Source organism: Phyllobates terribilis, unplaced genomic scaffold (assembly GCF_046119375.1).
Source record: "Phyllobates terribilis strain yellow unplaced genomic scaffold, ASM4611937v1 Scaffold_5__5_contigs__length_657084704, whole genome shotgun sequence".
NCBI lineage: Eukaryota > Metazoa > Chordata > Amphibia > Anura > Dendrobatidae > Phyllobates > Phyllobates terribilis.
This window is the reverse complement of record NW_027362765.1, coordinates 509,391,093-509,407,509: the sequence shown is the minus strand read 5'-3', so window position 1 is coordinate 509,407,509 and position 16,417 is coordinate 509,391,093. Positions and strand designations below refer to the sequence as shown.

At 48.7% G+C, this 16,417-nt stretch overlaps 1 protein-coding gene across 5 annotated transcripts in view; it reads left to right on the top strand.

The window, feature by feature from the left end:
- PDLIM1 (PDZ and LIM domain 1) overlaps positions 1-16,417 on the top strand; it is a 115,046-nt gene that overhangs the window by 81,379 nt on the left and 17,250 nt on the right. The gene's annotated exons all lie outside the window — the stretch shown is intronic.

The following is a 16,417-nucleotide window of genomic DNA, read 5'->3' as shown; positions in this document are numbered from 1 at the left end:
GTTTAAGTTATCTCTTTATTGTTTATTTTTTCTTTATTCAGCGCGGTTTGCGCTCTTGCCTAAGTTGTTGGGGTGTTGGAGATTCTGCCACTATTTCCCACCCTTAAGTGAGGTACTGCTTTAGGACGTCCCATTAAGTAATGGATCTGTGTCTCCCTTCCTTCCCTTCTGCTGCTGAAAGTCGGATTTTGGTAAGAACTTATCTGTAAAATCCTTTTCAGCGAAGGAAGGAAGGGAGACACAGCACCCTCCCATGGCAGAAGTGTTTTTTTTTGTGTTTCTAGATGCAGCGCGTCTCCTTCCTGATGACGATCATCTGGACTGGGTTTAGCGCTCTACGGCTCTCCTTCCAGTTTTGCCAGCTCTACACAGTTGTCAGGTCCAGTGAGGTATGCCTAGGACTGTGTGTTTCTATTACATAACCTGTTTTTTCTCATTTCTGAACTTTCAGAAGGGGATGTGTTGTTCTGCTGGTGTTGTCTGCTCTTCCTTAGCTTGTGTATGGACTGGAGAACATGGGAGTAGGAGGAGCCTTTATACTGGAGGGGCCGGTCGTCACTTTTTCTAATCTGAGGTGAACTATCCTATGGGGCTCCGCCTACCCACTAAGTAATGGATCTGTGTCTCCCTTCCTTCCTTCGCTGAAAAGGATTTTACAGGTAAGTTCTTACCAAAATCCGACTTTCATGACTATGAAAATTGTACGTTCACACTGAAGGCATCAAAACTATGAATTAACACATGTGGAATTATATACTTAACAAAAAAAGTGTGAAACAACTGAAAATATGTCTTATATTCTAGGTTCTTCAAAGTAGCCACCTTTTGCTTTGATGACTGCTTTGCACACTCTTGGCATTCTCTTGATGAGCTTCAAGAGGTAGTCACCGGAAATGGTTTTTAATTCACAGGTGTGCCCTGTCAGGTTTAATAAGTGGGGTTTCTTGCCTTATAAATGGGGTTGGGACCATCAGTTGTGTTGTGCAGAAGTCTGGTGGATACACAGCTGATAGTCCTACTGAATAGACTGTTGGCTGCTTTTTTTCTTGCCATAATACAAATTCTAAGTAAAGAAAAATGAGTGGCCATCATTACTTTAAGAAATGAAGGTCAGTCAGTGCGAAAAATTGGGAAAACTTTGAAATTGCCCCCAAGTGCAGTTGCAAAAACCATCAAGCGCTACAAAGAAACTGTCTCACATGAGGACTGCCCCAGGAAAGGAAGACCAAGAGTCACCTCTGCTTCTGAGGATAAGTTTATCCGAGTCACCAGCCTCAGAAATCGCAAGTTAACAGCAGCTCAAATTAGAGACCAGGTCAATGCCACACAGAGTTCTAGCAGCATACACATCTCTTCAACAACTGTTAAGAGGAGACTTTGTGCGGCAGGCCTTCATGGTAAAATAGCTGCTAGGAAACCACTGGTAAGGAAAGGCAACAAGCAGAAGAGACTTGTTTGGGCTAAAGAACACAAGGAATGGACATTAGACCAGTGGAAATCTGTGCTTTGGTCTGATGAGTCCAAATTTGAGATCTTTGGTTCCAACCACCGTGTCTTTGTGCGACGCAGAAAAGGTGAACGGATGGACTCTACATGCCTGGTTCCCACCGTGAAGCATGGAGGAGGAGGTGTGATGGTGTGGGGGTGCTTTGCTGGTGACACTGTTGGGGATTTATTCAAAATTGAAGCCATACTGAACCAGCATGGCTACCACAGCATCTTGCAGCGGCATGCTATTCCATCCGGTTTGCATTTAGTTGGACCATCATTTATTTTTCAACAGGACAATGACCCTAAACACACCTCCAGGCTGTGTAAGGGCTATTTGACCAAGAGGGAGAGTGATGGGGTGCTACGCCAGATGACCTGGCCTCCACAGTCACCAGACCTGAACCCAATCGAGATAGTTTGGGTTGAGCTGGACCGCAGAGTGAAGGCAAAAGGGCCAACAAGTGCTAAGCATCTCTGGGAACTCCTTCAAGATTGTTGGAAGACCATTTCCGGTGACTACCTCTTGAAGCTCATCAAGAGCATGCCAAGAGTGTGCAAAGCAATCATCAAAGCAAAAGGTGGCTACTTTGAAGAACCTAGAATATAAGACATATTTTCAGTTGTTTCACACTTTTTTGTTAAGTATATAATTCCACGTGTTAATTCATAGTTTTGATGCCTTCAGTGTGAATGTACAATTTTCATAGTGGTGAAAATACAGAAAAATCTTTAAATGAGAAGGTGTGTCCAAACGTTTGGTCTGTACTGTATATGTTATGAATATTCCAACTATGTTTAAAATGGGAACACCCCTGTAAGGGTATAGTCACTGAGTCATTTTCAGGAGATTTTGGAGAAGAAGCTCTTAAAAAAAAAAAAAAAAAAATCAATGAATCAAAAAAATGAAGGCCCCGATTTATCAAAGCTTTTACAGCAAAAAAGTGGCGTAAAAGTTTTGAAAAAAGTTCGGAAAGTCATACATTTTTTTTGAATTGCGCTAAAATTTAGTGACACTTGGTGCCTTTTATGCTAGTTTCTCTCAGCTCTGCCGAAATGGGTGGACCAGGAGCAAGGTGGGGGCATGACGCTACAGCTTGTCTAATTCATGACGAGCTGTGGTATTCTGTACACCAGAAATCTTATTCCATTAACTGACTGGAGGAAGATCTGTGGTGTGGCACACAGACACATGCTACTCGTCGGACACTCTAGATTCATGTGTGCACCTCTTAATGAATCAGGAGCATCTGATTCTACCTCACCCCCTCATCAAGAAAATCGTCGGTCCTGAAGAATTGAGAACCAAGAGTTTTGGTTGAAGACTTCTCCAAAAACTCATGAAAAAAACTGTGAACATAGCCTAATGTGTTAAAGGGAACCTGTCAGCAGGTTTTTGTACTCCAAACTAAAATCATATATGTTAAAGGGAATCTGTCACCACATTTGACCTATATAAACTATTAATATGGGCATACAGGTTATAGACAGCTGAGGAGAGTGATCCCTGTATGTCTCATATCAGATGCCTTATTGTTGAGAAATCATCTTTTATCACTTTATAGAAAATTACCTCTTCCAGGCTCTTGGGAGGACGCTGTCTGAAAGATGACTCTGCCCCCAGAGCTCCTGATACACGATGGTGGAGTTACCAGTCAGCTGTGTGTGATTATACCTGACACATCTGCAGCTTCCTCTCAGCTTCCCTCTCACAAGCAGACAGGGTGTAATATTGTTGTAATACAGTAGAGCTGAGAGCGAAGCAAAGCATGTGTTTGCAAAAAGACAAATTTCATTTCTTCTGTTCTGTGTTAGTTACTTGTCTCACACTGGTAACTCCCCCTTCATGTTTAATAATCTCTGGAGGCCGCGTTATCTTCCAGGCAGCGTCCTCCCCAGAGCCTGGAAGAGGTAATTTTATATAAAGTGATAAAAGATGATTTCTCAATAGCAATGCGTCTAATATGAGACATACAGGGATCACTCTCCTCAGCTGTCTATAACCTGTATGCCCATATTAATAGTTTAGAAAGGTCAAATGTGGTGATAGATTCCCTTTAAATGATGATGAATAAATCCATAACTGTTTAGAACTCCATGTTTCTGTTTCAGGGTAATCCCAAGATCAACATTTATGCTAATGAGCCACAATTGCAGGGGGCTTGGCCCTGCCCTTACAGCTCTCCAGCCTCTTTCCTTGCCCGCCAAAGGCCTCTTGTGACTGACCGACAGGTAACTTCTCCCTGAGTGATCTGCTCCCAGACCGAGATCTCGCGCAAGAGCTGTCATTCTGGGAGCAGTGCATGCGCACTAGGTCCTCAGGACATTGCGAAAGCTTGCCTATTGCTCATATGTGGCGCCTCCAGGAATGACTGCACTTGCGCAAAACGTCCGGTGGGGAGCAGATGAGTGACTTGTCAGTCATGGGGACGTGGCAGGTGGGAAAAGAGGTTGGAGAGCTGTTAATTCAGAGCCAAGTACCCTGCACTTGCAGCTCATTAGCTTAAAATTGGACAAGGGATTTCTCTGAAACAGAAACATGGAGTGCTAAAACTAAGTCATGGGTTTATTAAACATTAAAGGGGTATTCCCATCTGCAAGATCCTATCCCAATATGTAGTAGGTGTAATATAAATAATATTAGCATATTCCTAAAGTGCAATGCATGCACGTGAGGAAAGAGACATAGTGAATCAGAAAAACTATACTACATTTCCAGCTAAAGGCTAATTCTAATATTATTATTATTATTATTATTGTTATTACACCTACTACATTTTTACATAGGATCTTGGAGATGGGAATACCCCTTTAACCTAAGTTCACATGTCCAGTAATCATCCATTAGGCCATGGCCCCACTATCAGTATTTGGTCAGTATTCAGTCAGTATTTTTCTCAGGAGTGGGAGACCAAACAAGGAGTGGGTGATAAATGCAGAATTGGTGACTTGTTTCTATTATACCTTTTCTCTGATTGTTCCTCACCTGGTTTTGGCTCCCACTCCTGAGAAAAAATACTGACTGAATACTGACCAAATACTGATAGTGGGGCCGTGGCCTTAGAATGGATCCGGCAACAATCCATTGACAAAAGTTGTGCAAACAGCTTTTTTGTCCGTTTAATGTTAAAAAAACAGATCCAGCTGAAATCAGTTTTTTTTAAAATTTTTTTTATTAAGTCTATGGCAATGGATCCGTTAAATAGTGATCAGTTTTTCTTCCATTTGAAAAGGATCTGTTTTTTGCTTACTGGAGGTGGGAAAATTAAATATTTAACATATACAACAGGACATGTGGACTTTCAAGTAATCATCTATTGGAAACTGATCCAGTAAACAAAAAACAGGTCCATTTGAAATGGGAGAACACCGTTTGGCTATTTAACAGATCCATTTTCCCTTGACTTCAAAGAAAAAAAAAAACTGTCAACGGATTGCTGCTGGAGCCGATCTATCTGATTACTGGATATGTGAACAGGGACTTACAGATGCTTAGCATAGATGACATTAATTTGTGGTGCACAAACCTGCTGACAATTCCTTCCCAATAAACTTCATGACAAAATAGCACCCCCTTGTGTGAATATCCGGGTACTGATGTTGCCTTTACGGTAACCTCTTAGAAATCTCCTGCATGGTACTTAGCCAGCCGCCAACTTTTATCACCAGCCCATAGGACACACAATTATAGTTAATTTACTGGAGAGTTGTTTAAAAGTTTATTGCTGTGTAATTTCCTGTGAAATCTCATGCATAGAAATGCAGAGGAAATGTCAGGGCACGCGGTGTTCATGGCAAGCCGTGACTGTGGTTTCATCATTTTTCTGCTGTATTTGTCCTTGTTGTTCTGTTTCCTGAGAGACATGATATAATTAGGAGGGTGCGTCAACCAGCGCTAGGTGTGATAAGAATGGAATAACAGGCACAAGATATAACAGGACTATTGTTTCACTCACTGGAGCCATGATTGCCTCATGGGTAAGGAATGTCAGGGTATGGATTGTGGGGAGGTGACTTCACACCGTCAATGCCCGTCATGTGGGGGATTGTCTGACTGGCAAAAGTCACAGAGAACAGATTATAGCAACTAATGTTTATTATTTATAAAATGAAAAGTTCTAAATCTTTCCAGTATACTCTATAAATTCCTAAAGATTTTCAATATCTCTGCTTGCTATTCATGATTGTATTTTGACCTTTTTTATCTATTTTTTTTTGGTGTTTTTCTGTTTTTTTCATTTGTGCCTTTAATTCTTTTCATTTCAAAATTTTGTTTGTGTGTTCTCTTGTTCGTCATTGTGGGCGAGGTTTCCAGATGTTTTTGGCTGATAAATCCATTGTGCCGCTTTAAAAAAGTGGCAACATTTTTACACAAAGCATTGGTCATCAGTACCGACCCCCTCCCCTTCACTCCCCTCTCCCCCACCAGAATTATTTTATGTACATCTGGATTTTTGGTGAACTCTTTGCAACATTTTAGCAGAACATTCAACTTTTTGCACTAAAAAGTCACAAAAAAAAGGTTAGACAAAAATAAAAGGCATTGTTGATTTTGCGCAAAATCGTGAACAGTGTTCACCAGTTTTGAAGAATTTGGCACAAAAACGAGTACCACAAGACATAAAAACAAACAAACGTGCAGTTACGTCATATGTCGTGTCCCTGACTTCTTTCCTACATCTTTCCCGGCAGATGATGGCTGAATTCAGCCATCACCTGTGTGATGAAAGCCTGCCGGTGGGTGCAGCTCTCTGGCGCCCCCTTACCTCTCAGGTCAGTCAAGGTACTGCTCCTAGAGAAAGTAGTGCCAGGAAGCTGCAACCAGCGCAGGGAACACGGTAGAGTGTTCCCTTCAACGTCACTAAACCGTAACGTCACTACACAGCACAACTCGCTAGCGCCCTCTTAGCCTCAGGTCAGTCAAGGAACTGCACCTAGGATAAGCGGTCGCCAGAGAGACTGTCCTGTAACCTACTGGGTATCGGGGCCCTCTGTAGTGAGGGCGGTATATATATCTTCCTTGGCCGCGCCAGGAATATATATATCTGAACCTCCGACCGTCACTACCAGCCTTCCCCAATCCCCACTTGGTATGCTGCCACCAGTCCCTATTTTAGATATACGCCCAGTCCGTGAATGGGCCTATATCGGGTCAGGAACCAACCCTGGGTAGCGTTTTTGGCTTGAGCCGAGCTCACACGGACGTGCGTTCGTTATGCAGAATAAAAGGCAGGCCCACAATTACTTGAGGTAATTGATTATAATAATACACTAGATACACGATATACAACTAAATATACACAGGTATAAGGTCAGGCTAAACTATACAACAATGGAATACAACACACAGAATCACCACAGCATATCAGTTACCGGTTTCTTGATTTTCTTGTGACGCAGGGAGAGGATTCTGCGGTCGCAGGCACGGTTCTTTGTTACAGGCTGAGGCCTACCACCGCATGGTCAAACTGCTCCTCCCCTTGGTGGCCTCAGCTGGTGCTCAGATGTTCAGCACCCCACTCTTGGGTCAAGACTGACTTATCTCTTGTCTGTCCTGCTATCTTACCTGCCCCGTCCCGCCCACTGCTGGTGAGGTCAGCTGGCTCAGTCTCCACCCTCAGGTCTAACTTCGATCAGAAGCCCAAATTCTAAGGAACCCAATAACTTCTTCTGGGAAGGTCTCAGAATACCCCCAGGGGTTCCCATGGATTCGGGCTGCCGTAACCGACCTTTTGATATCAATTATGATACCATACGGTCCTCAGGAATGGCTCCGCGCTATATCTTGGCTTCCAGAGCACGTACAAACGTCTACCGCGGAGGCTTGTGTGCGCAATGGCTCCAGGACGCCGTGATATTTTTTTATTGGCCCATCCCACGCAACATGCGTGTACTATTCATGTTTCTATATCTTATGCCTCCATGCTTGTGACAGACAAAGAAACTAGTCCTATGGGACAAATGGTCAGTTACAGATGGACGAAGCACCCCCCCCCCTGCTGGCTGTGTTTCCTCTCGAAGCCTTTGAAGCTCCTAGCATTCAAGTGTTAAGTAGGCCCTGGCTCTTCTTATCTCACAGGAGCCTGGATGGGGGAAACTATCTAGTTGACTTTTTAACAGAAGGTCCCAAGGGTGGGGGCTGCTGAAGTGTGGCCATCCCTGGATATGATTTATCATTACCAAGATGGCGGCTACGGGTTCATCACACCTCCCCCTATACGAGGGCGCGAGGGGGTAGCACATTCCTGTGTTCCCCCGTGCGTCCTTCTGCACCCTCCCCTTGCCGGGATAACCCGTCAGCGTTACCGTGGTCACGGCCTCTTCTGTGGCGAATGGAGAAGTGGTACTGCTGGAGAGCGAGGCTCCAGCGTAGCAACCTGCCATTCGACCCAGAGACCGTGTGTAACCAGCTGAGGGGGTTGTGGTCCGTCTCCACGGTGAAATGGCTCCCGTACAAGTAGGGCTGCAGACGCTGCAGGGCCCATACAATTGCCAGGCATTCTTTTTCCACCGTGGAGTAAGCCACCTCCCGGGGCAGTAGCTTCCTGCTCAGGTACAAGACAGGATGTTCCTGGCCTGTCGTGTTGACCTGACTTAGCACAGCACCGAGGCCAAAGTCACTGGTGTCGGTCTGTACCACAAACGGCCGGTCGAAGTCGGCAGCTTGCAGTACAGGGGAGCTACTTAGGGCGGCTTTGAGTGCCCCGAAAGCTGTCTCGCAGGCGACTGTCCAGTCGACTGCGACGGGCAGCTTCTTCTTGGTGAGGTCCGTCAGGGGCTTGGCCAGGGTGCTATAGTGTGGGACGAACCTCCTATAGTACCCGGCGGTCCCCAAGAAGGACATCACCTGCTTTTTGGTCCTAGGAGTGGGCCAGGATGCGATGGCATCCACTTTCCCAGGTTCTGGCTTCAGAACCCCCCCGCCTACCCGGTGACCCAGGTAGAGGACCTCACTCATGCCCAGCTGGCACTTTTCCGGCTTGATGGTCAAGCCTGCCCGGTGGATCCGACCGAGCACCTGCCGCAGGTGCTCTAGGTGATCCTCCCAAGTGGGACTGAAGATTGCAATATCGTCCAAGTACGCAGCCGCGTACCCTTCAAGTCCCTCAAGCAGCGTATTGACCATCCACTGAAAAGTGGCAGGGGCATTCTTCATGCCGAATGGCATCACTGTGGACTCGTACAGTCCAAAAGGGGTGATAAAGGCAGAGCGTTCCCTTGCCGCGGGGGTCAGAGGAATCTGCCAGTACCCCCGGCTCAGATCCATGATGGTCAGGTACCTAGCCCCGGCCATCCGATCGAGCAGGTCATCGATGCGTGGTATGGGGAACGCATCGGTGGCCGTTACAGCGTTGAGCCCCCGGTAGTCCACGCAGAACCGTGTAGTTCGGTCTTTTTTTGGAACGAGGACTACAGGCGAGGCCCACGCGCTGTTGGATGCCTGGATCACCCCCAGCTTCAGCATCTCGTCTATCTCTTGGCGCATGTTTCCCTGCACCTCGAAAGAGACCCGATATGCTGAACGCCGGATCGGCGGGTGATCGCCAGTGTCCACGTCGTGGACAGCCATTTCAGTCCTTCCGGGCAGGCTGCTGAACAGCCCCCGGAAGGGGTGCAGGGTGGTCCCCAGCTGCGACCGTTGGTCCTCCGTGAGCTGGTGGCCAACCCCCACATCCTCGATGGACCCACCCGCCTTGGCTTGGGTGAGCAGATCCAGGAGGGTTTCTACCTCTCCTTCCTCGGGAAGGTTGCACACTGGGTGGGCAGTCGCTTCCCGCTCATGATGAGTCTTCATCATGTTCACGTGGAAGGCCTTCCTCCTTCCACGGGCGTGATCCAGGGTGACCAGATAGGTGACGGCGTTGAGTTTCTGGTGCACGAAGTAGGGACCTTCCCAGGCTGCCTGAAGCTTGTTCTGTGGTACGGGGACCAGTACCCACACCTTTTGACCCACCTGGTAGGTCCTCTCACAAGCATTCTGGTCGTACCACCGCTTCTGGTCGGCCTGGGCCTGGGCCATATTGTCCTGCACCAGCTTTGCCAAGGCCATCATCCTGTCCCGGTGGCGCACGACATACTCGATGACAGACACCTCGGGGGTGGCCAAATCCCCTTCCCATGCTTCCTTCACCAGAGCCAGGGGGCCCCGTACCCGTCGCCCGTACAGGAGCTCAAAGGGGGAGAACCCCGTTGAGGCCTGCGGAACCTCCCGGTAAGCAAATAGGAGGTGTGGGAGGTAACGCTCCCAGTCTCTCCCGTGGGAGTCGAACAACATCTTAAGCATCTGCTTTAAGGTGCCATTGAACCGCTCACACAGGCCATTAGTCTGTGGGTGATACGGGCTGGCCACCAGATGTTGCACCTGCATTTGCTTACAGAGGGACTCCATCAGCCGCGACATGAACTGGGTCCCTCGGTCGGTGAGCATTTCCTGGGGGAAACCCACTCTGGAGAAGATCTCCAGTAAGGCGGTAGCCACCTTGTCGGCCCGAATGGACGACAAAGCTACCGCTTCCGGGTACCGGGTGGCATAGTCCACTACCGTGAGTATGAAGCATTTCCCGGAGTGGCTGGGAGTGGACAGAGGTCCAATAAGATCCACAGCAACCCTCGAGAAAGGCTCTTCGATGATTGGCAGAGTTACCAGTGGGGCTTTGGGGAGCGGCCCCGCCTTCCCCACCCTCTGACAGGTGTCACACGAACGGCAGTAGGCACCCACCGCGGCTCCCATCCCAGGCCAGTAGAAATGCTGAGCTATCCTGGCCTTGGTTTTAGCGATCCCTAGGTGTCCGGCCATCGGAATCTCGTGTGCGATCCGCAACAATTCCGCCCTGAACGGATAGGGTACCACTAACTGTCGGTCCCTGGGCCACGCCTCCGGTGAACCCTGCTGGACCGTTACCCGGTACAGCCGTCCCTGGTCCCAGACCACACGCTCGCAGTCTGACTCCATGGGAGGCTGTGCCACCTGTTCCTTGAGAGCTTTCAGGCTGTCGTCTGCTTCCAACGCAGCCTGAAATTCCTGACTTGATGTGGCCAGAATCGACGAAACTGCCACATCCTCCGTCAGCCCCTCCGGGCATGTCACCTGGCCGCTGTCTGACCCGGCAGACACTTGGTCAGAAGTGGGGAAGCCGTCGGACCTCTGCAAGGCTCCTTGGGCTCCGGCGCTCCCACTCCTGGTGACAGCGGCTATGACCGCTGTGACCGTGGGTAGTGCCTGCTTCCCCTCTGTTTCTGACCAAGCCGCCCGATCAGGCAGGCTTCCTAGGCCTTTGGACATCTCGGATGTGGGGAACTCCTGCCCTGGGGTCTTACCTGGCGGCTCCTCTCCTGGGACACCCCCACCCCCCATGGCCTGTTCCTCCCCCTGCAGTGGGCCTATACTCAGCAGCCTGGATACCCCTGGGAGCCCTACACTGCCGGTAGCTGCCCCCCTCTCCATCCCTGAGCTTCCCTCTACAGAATCCTGCCCGCCCCCTCCCTCACCGGAGGACAAGAGGTCACGGCACGCCGGCTGAGCACCTCTGCGGGCATCCCCACACTCCCCACCTGCTTTCACTAACCCTGTTTGTGTTCTGTCTGTGCAGGTGTTACCCTCAGGTTTCACTCCCTCCTCCTCAGCAGGACGCACACTACATACAACATGGTTGGCATTAGCAGCAGACAAATCAATACACTCTTGGGGGGCCGAACTTGGGGGTTCAGAGGGTACATACTGCGATACTAGACGCCCCAAGTCGGTCCCTAATAAAACATTTGCGGGAATATTTGGCGTTACCCCCACCTCCCGCATCCCCCTCCCGGCACCCCAGTCCAAATACACCATGGCAACGGGAAGTGCCGGCTCCACGCCTCCAACCCCGGAGACGGAAAGAGTCTTTCCTGGTACCAAGTCCTGGGGGGACACCACCTCAGGCCGTACCAGTGTTCGTTCAGCGCCAGTGTCCCGCAGTCCCATGACCGCAGAACGGCCTATGGTGACGGGTTGGATGTTGTCCAGGGACCTACCACCACCCCCTCCCACACACAAAACATTGGGCGCTCTCTGGGACTGGGATGGGGTCTTTTGGCGCTGGGGACACTCAGCCCTAAAGTGTCCTGGTTTGTTGCATAGATGACAACGTCTTACGTCTGGTCCTTGCCTGGAGAGGGCAACAGGGGGATACACCCCTTGTGTTCTAGGGGCCGGGGAAACAGGGGCATGACTGGGCTTACCCCCTCTCCAGGTGCTGCTGGCAGACTTCTTCAGCTCAGGCGCCCTGTTATTGGCATACTCGTCTGCCAGGGCGGCTGTAGCAGAAGCCCCTGTTGGTTTTCGGTCACGGAGGAACTGTCGGAGGTCCTCTGGGCAGTTCCACAAGAACTGCTCCGTGACGAACAGTTCCTGGACCTCCTGGCTGGTAGTAAGCGCTAGACCCGAGGTCCAGTGCTCTGCGGCTCTCAACAGCGCCCGCATATGATCGGTCCAGGTGTCCTTGGGGCCACGCAGCAGGCTCCGGAACTTCTGGCGGTACGACTCGGGAGTGAGGTTGTACTGCCGGATCAAGGCCCGCTTGATGCAGTCGTAGTTCTGTACCTCCCCGGCAGGTAAGTCCCCCAAGGCATCCAGGGACTTACCCCTCAAACGGGGGGTCAGGTATCTGGCCCACTGATCCCGGGCCAGATGGTGCTGAAGACAGGTCCGTTCAAATGCCACCAGAAAGGAGTCCAGGTCCCCATCCTTCTCCAGTAGAGGGAAGTCCTCAGCTCGGACTTTGGACGACTTGGTCTCCTGATGGGTTGGTTGCTCTAGCGGAAGCCCCCGCTGGGCCAGGTCCAGTTGGTGCTGGCGCTCCGCAGCTCGCTCTGCACGCTCCGCAGCCTCCCGGCGCTCTGCAGTTTCATGCTCCGCAGCCCGCTCCGCAGCCCGCTCCGCAGCCCGCTCCGCAGCCCGCTCTGCACGCTCCGCAGCCCCCCGGCGCTCCGCAGCTTCGCGCTCCTCCTCCGCTGCCTTCTCTGATGCTGCCAGGAGGGTTTTGTAGACGGCATCGCCATGAGACTGGAGACTTGCCATAGCCGCTTGTAAAAGGGCTTGTGATCTGGACAGGCTGGGCTGGGTAGGTGGTGGGCAGCCCACTGCGGGACCGTATACTGGGGACTGGCTCCCTGAGGTGCCCGGGCTGGACTCCTCCTCGCCATGAGTAACAATGTCCTCCCCTCCTGCCACACGGACCGTAGCATTAGCCTCCTGCAGGGTCTTGCTCCTGGTGCTGTCTGCCATCTTGGTAACCGACACCGCTGCAACCCTGAGTTTGCACACACCTTGTTATACTTTTAGCCTGACCGTCTAACGTTGGGCTGACCTTAAGACTCCAGCAGCGGAAGTTACCACTGGCAGTCTTTAGTGCCTGGGAGTAGGGGTCCCACAACACTATTATTCTGCAATCCCACCGCTCTGCCACCAATGTGATGAAAGCCGGCCGGTGGGTGCAGCTCTCTGGCGCCCCCTTACCTCTCAGGTCAGTCAAGGTACTGCACCTAGAGAAAGTAGTGCCAGGAAGCTGCAACCAGCGCAGGGAACACGGTAGAGTGTTCCCTTCAACGTCACTAAACCGTAACGTCACTACACAGCACAACTCGCTAGCGCCCTCTTAGCCTCAGGTCAGTCAAGGAACTGCACCTAGGATAAGCGGTCGCCAGAGAGACTGTCCTGTAACCTACTGGGTATCGGGGCCCTCTGTAGTGAGGGTGGTATATATATCTTCCTTGGCCGCGCCAGGAATATATATATCTGAACCTCCGACCGTCACTACCAGCCTTCCCCAATCCCCAGTTGGTATGCTGCCACCAGTCCCTATTTTAGATATACGCCCAGTCCGTGAATGGGCCTATATCGGGTCAGGAACCAACCCTGGGTAGCGTTTTTGGCTTGAGCCGAGCTCACACGGACGTGCGTTCGTTATGCAGAATAAAAGGCAGGCCCACAATTACTTGAGGTAATTGATTATAATAATACACTAGATACACGATATACAACTAAATATACACAGGTATAAGGTCAGGCTAAACTATACAACAATGGAATACAACACACAGAATCACCACAGCATATCAGTTACCGGTTTCTTGATTTTCTTGTGACGCAGGGAGAGGATTCTGCGGTCGCAGGCACGGTTCTTTGTTACAGGCTGAGGCCTACCACCGCATGGTCAAACTGCTCCTCCCCTTGGTGGCCTCAGCTGGTGCTCAGATGTTCAGCACCCCACTCTTGGGTCAAGACTGACTTATCTCTTGTCTGTCCTGCTATCTTACCTGCCCCGTCCCGCCCACTGCTGGTGAGGTCAGCTGGCTCAGTCTCCACCCTCAGGTCTAACTTCGATCAGAAGCCCAAATTCTAAGGAACCCAATAACTTCTTCTGGGAAGGTCTCAGAATACCCCCAGGGGTTCCCATGGATTCGGGCTGCCGTAACCGACCTTTTGATATCAATTATGATACCATACGGTCCTCAGGAATGGCTCCGCGCTATATCTTGGCTTCCAGAGCACGTACAAACGTCTACCGCGGAGGCTTGTGTGCGCAATGGCTCCGGGACGCCGTGATATTTTTTTATTGGCCCATCCCACGCAACATGCGTGTACTATTCATGTTTCTATATCTTATGCCTCCATGCTTGTGACAGACAAAGAAACTAGTCCTATGGGACAAATGGTCAGTTACAGATGGACGAAGCACCCCCCCCTGCTGGCTGTGTTTCCTCTCGAAGCCTTTGAAGCTCCTAGCATTCAAGTGTTAAGTAGGCCCTGGCTCTTCTTATCTCACAGGAGCCTGGATGGGGGAAACTATCTAGTTGACTTTTTAACAGAAGGTCCCAAGGGTGGGGGCTGCTGAAGTGTGGCCATCCCTGGATATGATTTATCATTACCAAGATGGCGGCTACGGGTTCATCACAACCTGCCTCTAACAACTGGAGTGGAGCTCCACCCTTGGCTGTTAACATGTTAGATGCCACTGTCAATCTCTGACAGCGGCATTTCATATGTAGCAGCAGGGGGGAGGGCGAGGGTCATTCCACGCGCTCATCGGTGCGCTCGTGGAGGAAAATGGCAACGAAAGCAAAAGAAAAATTTCAACACTTAAATAAAATTAAAAAAACAAATCTGTGCATGTTTGGTATCTGTGTAATCATACTGACGTGTAGAATCATATTGTCAGGTCAGTTTTACTATATAGTGAACCTGGTAAATAAAAAACCCCAAAAAACAATTGTGCAATTTCACTTTTTTGCTAATTCAACGCACTTGGAATTTTTTCCCTCTTTACAGTGCATCACATGATAAAGTGAATAGTGTCATTCAAAATTACAAAATGTCCCGCAAAAAACAAGCCTGTCATGTGGACAGAAAAATAAAAAAGTTTTGGCTCTTGGAAGAAGGGGAGGAAAAAACGGAAAATGGCCTCAGAAGAAAAAACTATACAAATGATGAATCGGGCCCTGAATATTGCTAGTAGGTGCAAGCAGAGATCTTGATGACCCAAAGAAGAAAAAAAAGAAAGTATATTGGAAAACTATGCAAATGATACAATGACATGGTCATGGGCAGGAGGTCATCACTTTGGTTTCCCACAGGAAAGCCAGCAGTTCCCACATTACGGCCCCGTTGTCACACTATTATCCCTGTCATCCATGCATGATCTAAACATTCTCTCATTAAACTTGTACATATAAAGAATTTGGACTATTCTTTCCAAATTGTTGGCTATAAAGGAAAACTAAACCTAGAAAGTTTTAAAATAAAAGTTAATCCGAATTAAACTTGCCCATACTGTGAAGAGCTCATTTTTGGTCTATTTTAGAATATATTGATTTGAGTCTTTTAAAAATTCCAAGTGAATATTTTTTGATACCATTAAGAATTAAATAAATGTGGCAATATTGCAGTTGATTTTTATAATTTTTCAAGTGATAAATTATAGTCTGAAATTTGCTGGTAGAGAATATTGCATCCAAAGAATCTGACCAAGAAGTCTTTTGTACAAAGGGCAATGAATGTGGTATGCACTTTACAAGTCATTTACAAATATCTTTACTTCATCATTTGATTTAAGGGGGTGGCCTTATCATAGGTAAACTTCTGAAGTGTGTGTGTAAAAACAAGCAACTTTGCAAATTATTTTTTATTGAAAATTCTGTTCTTAAGAATGGAGGGTGGATTTTTAATTTTGTTTACTGCTCAATGTGAAGGTTATCGGCCATCACTGCAGTTTATCAGAGTTCTCCTAGACATGGAGCAAAGCGCTTACAAGCTCTTTTTATAGAGCCTATAGGCACTGCCCTGATGCTGTCTGGATGGGAGAGCCCAAAGTTCAGGCCAGCAGCTACTTGATGCTGCTGCGTTGAGCTGTCAATCAATAAGGGGCACAAGACGCCCCTCCCCCCCCCCCCCCTGACAAGCAGGAAGCCAGGAGTATGGGGAGCAGTGCGATCCTGAAGACAAGATGAGAATAGCCCTGTAATGTTCTAAAGATAAAAACAGCCCAAACTTTTATTATTCCCTAAAATCAACACTCTGTAATAAGGAAAGGGAGAGGTTTCAGTTGTATTACCTGAACTACAGAAATGAATGCAATGCTGGATTCTGATGATTTTAAGGCCCAAAATCCTAACGGCAAGACTGAGCTGCTTGAACACACAGAGAAGGAACTATTTTCATGGGATGTTTGGTAGAAACTGACCTCATACATGTTCTCGAAGAAAAATTGTCACACTGGTGCCCCATTTTTTAGGATAAAAAGGTTGAAATCAGATCTTGGAGAATTTTATTGCTTCCAAAACAAACCATAAATTCCAGAATTTAATAATTTAGTTAAAAATGACAAACTCAGAACTTTAATTTAAAGAGGACCAGTCAACAGTGACCAGGTTTTGCTCATATTTTATTCCCATT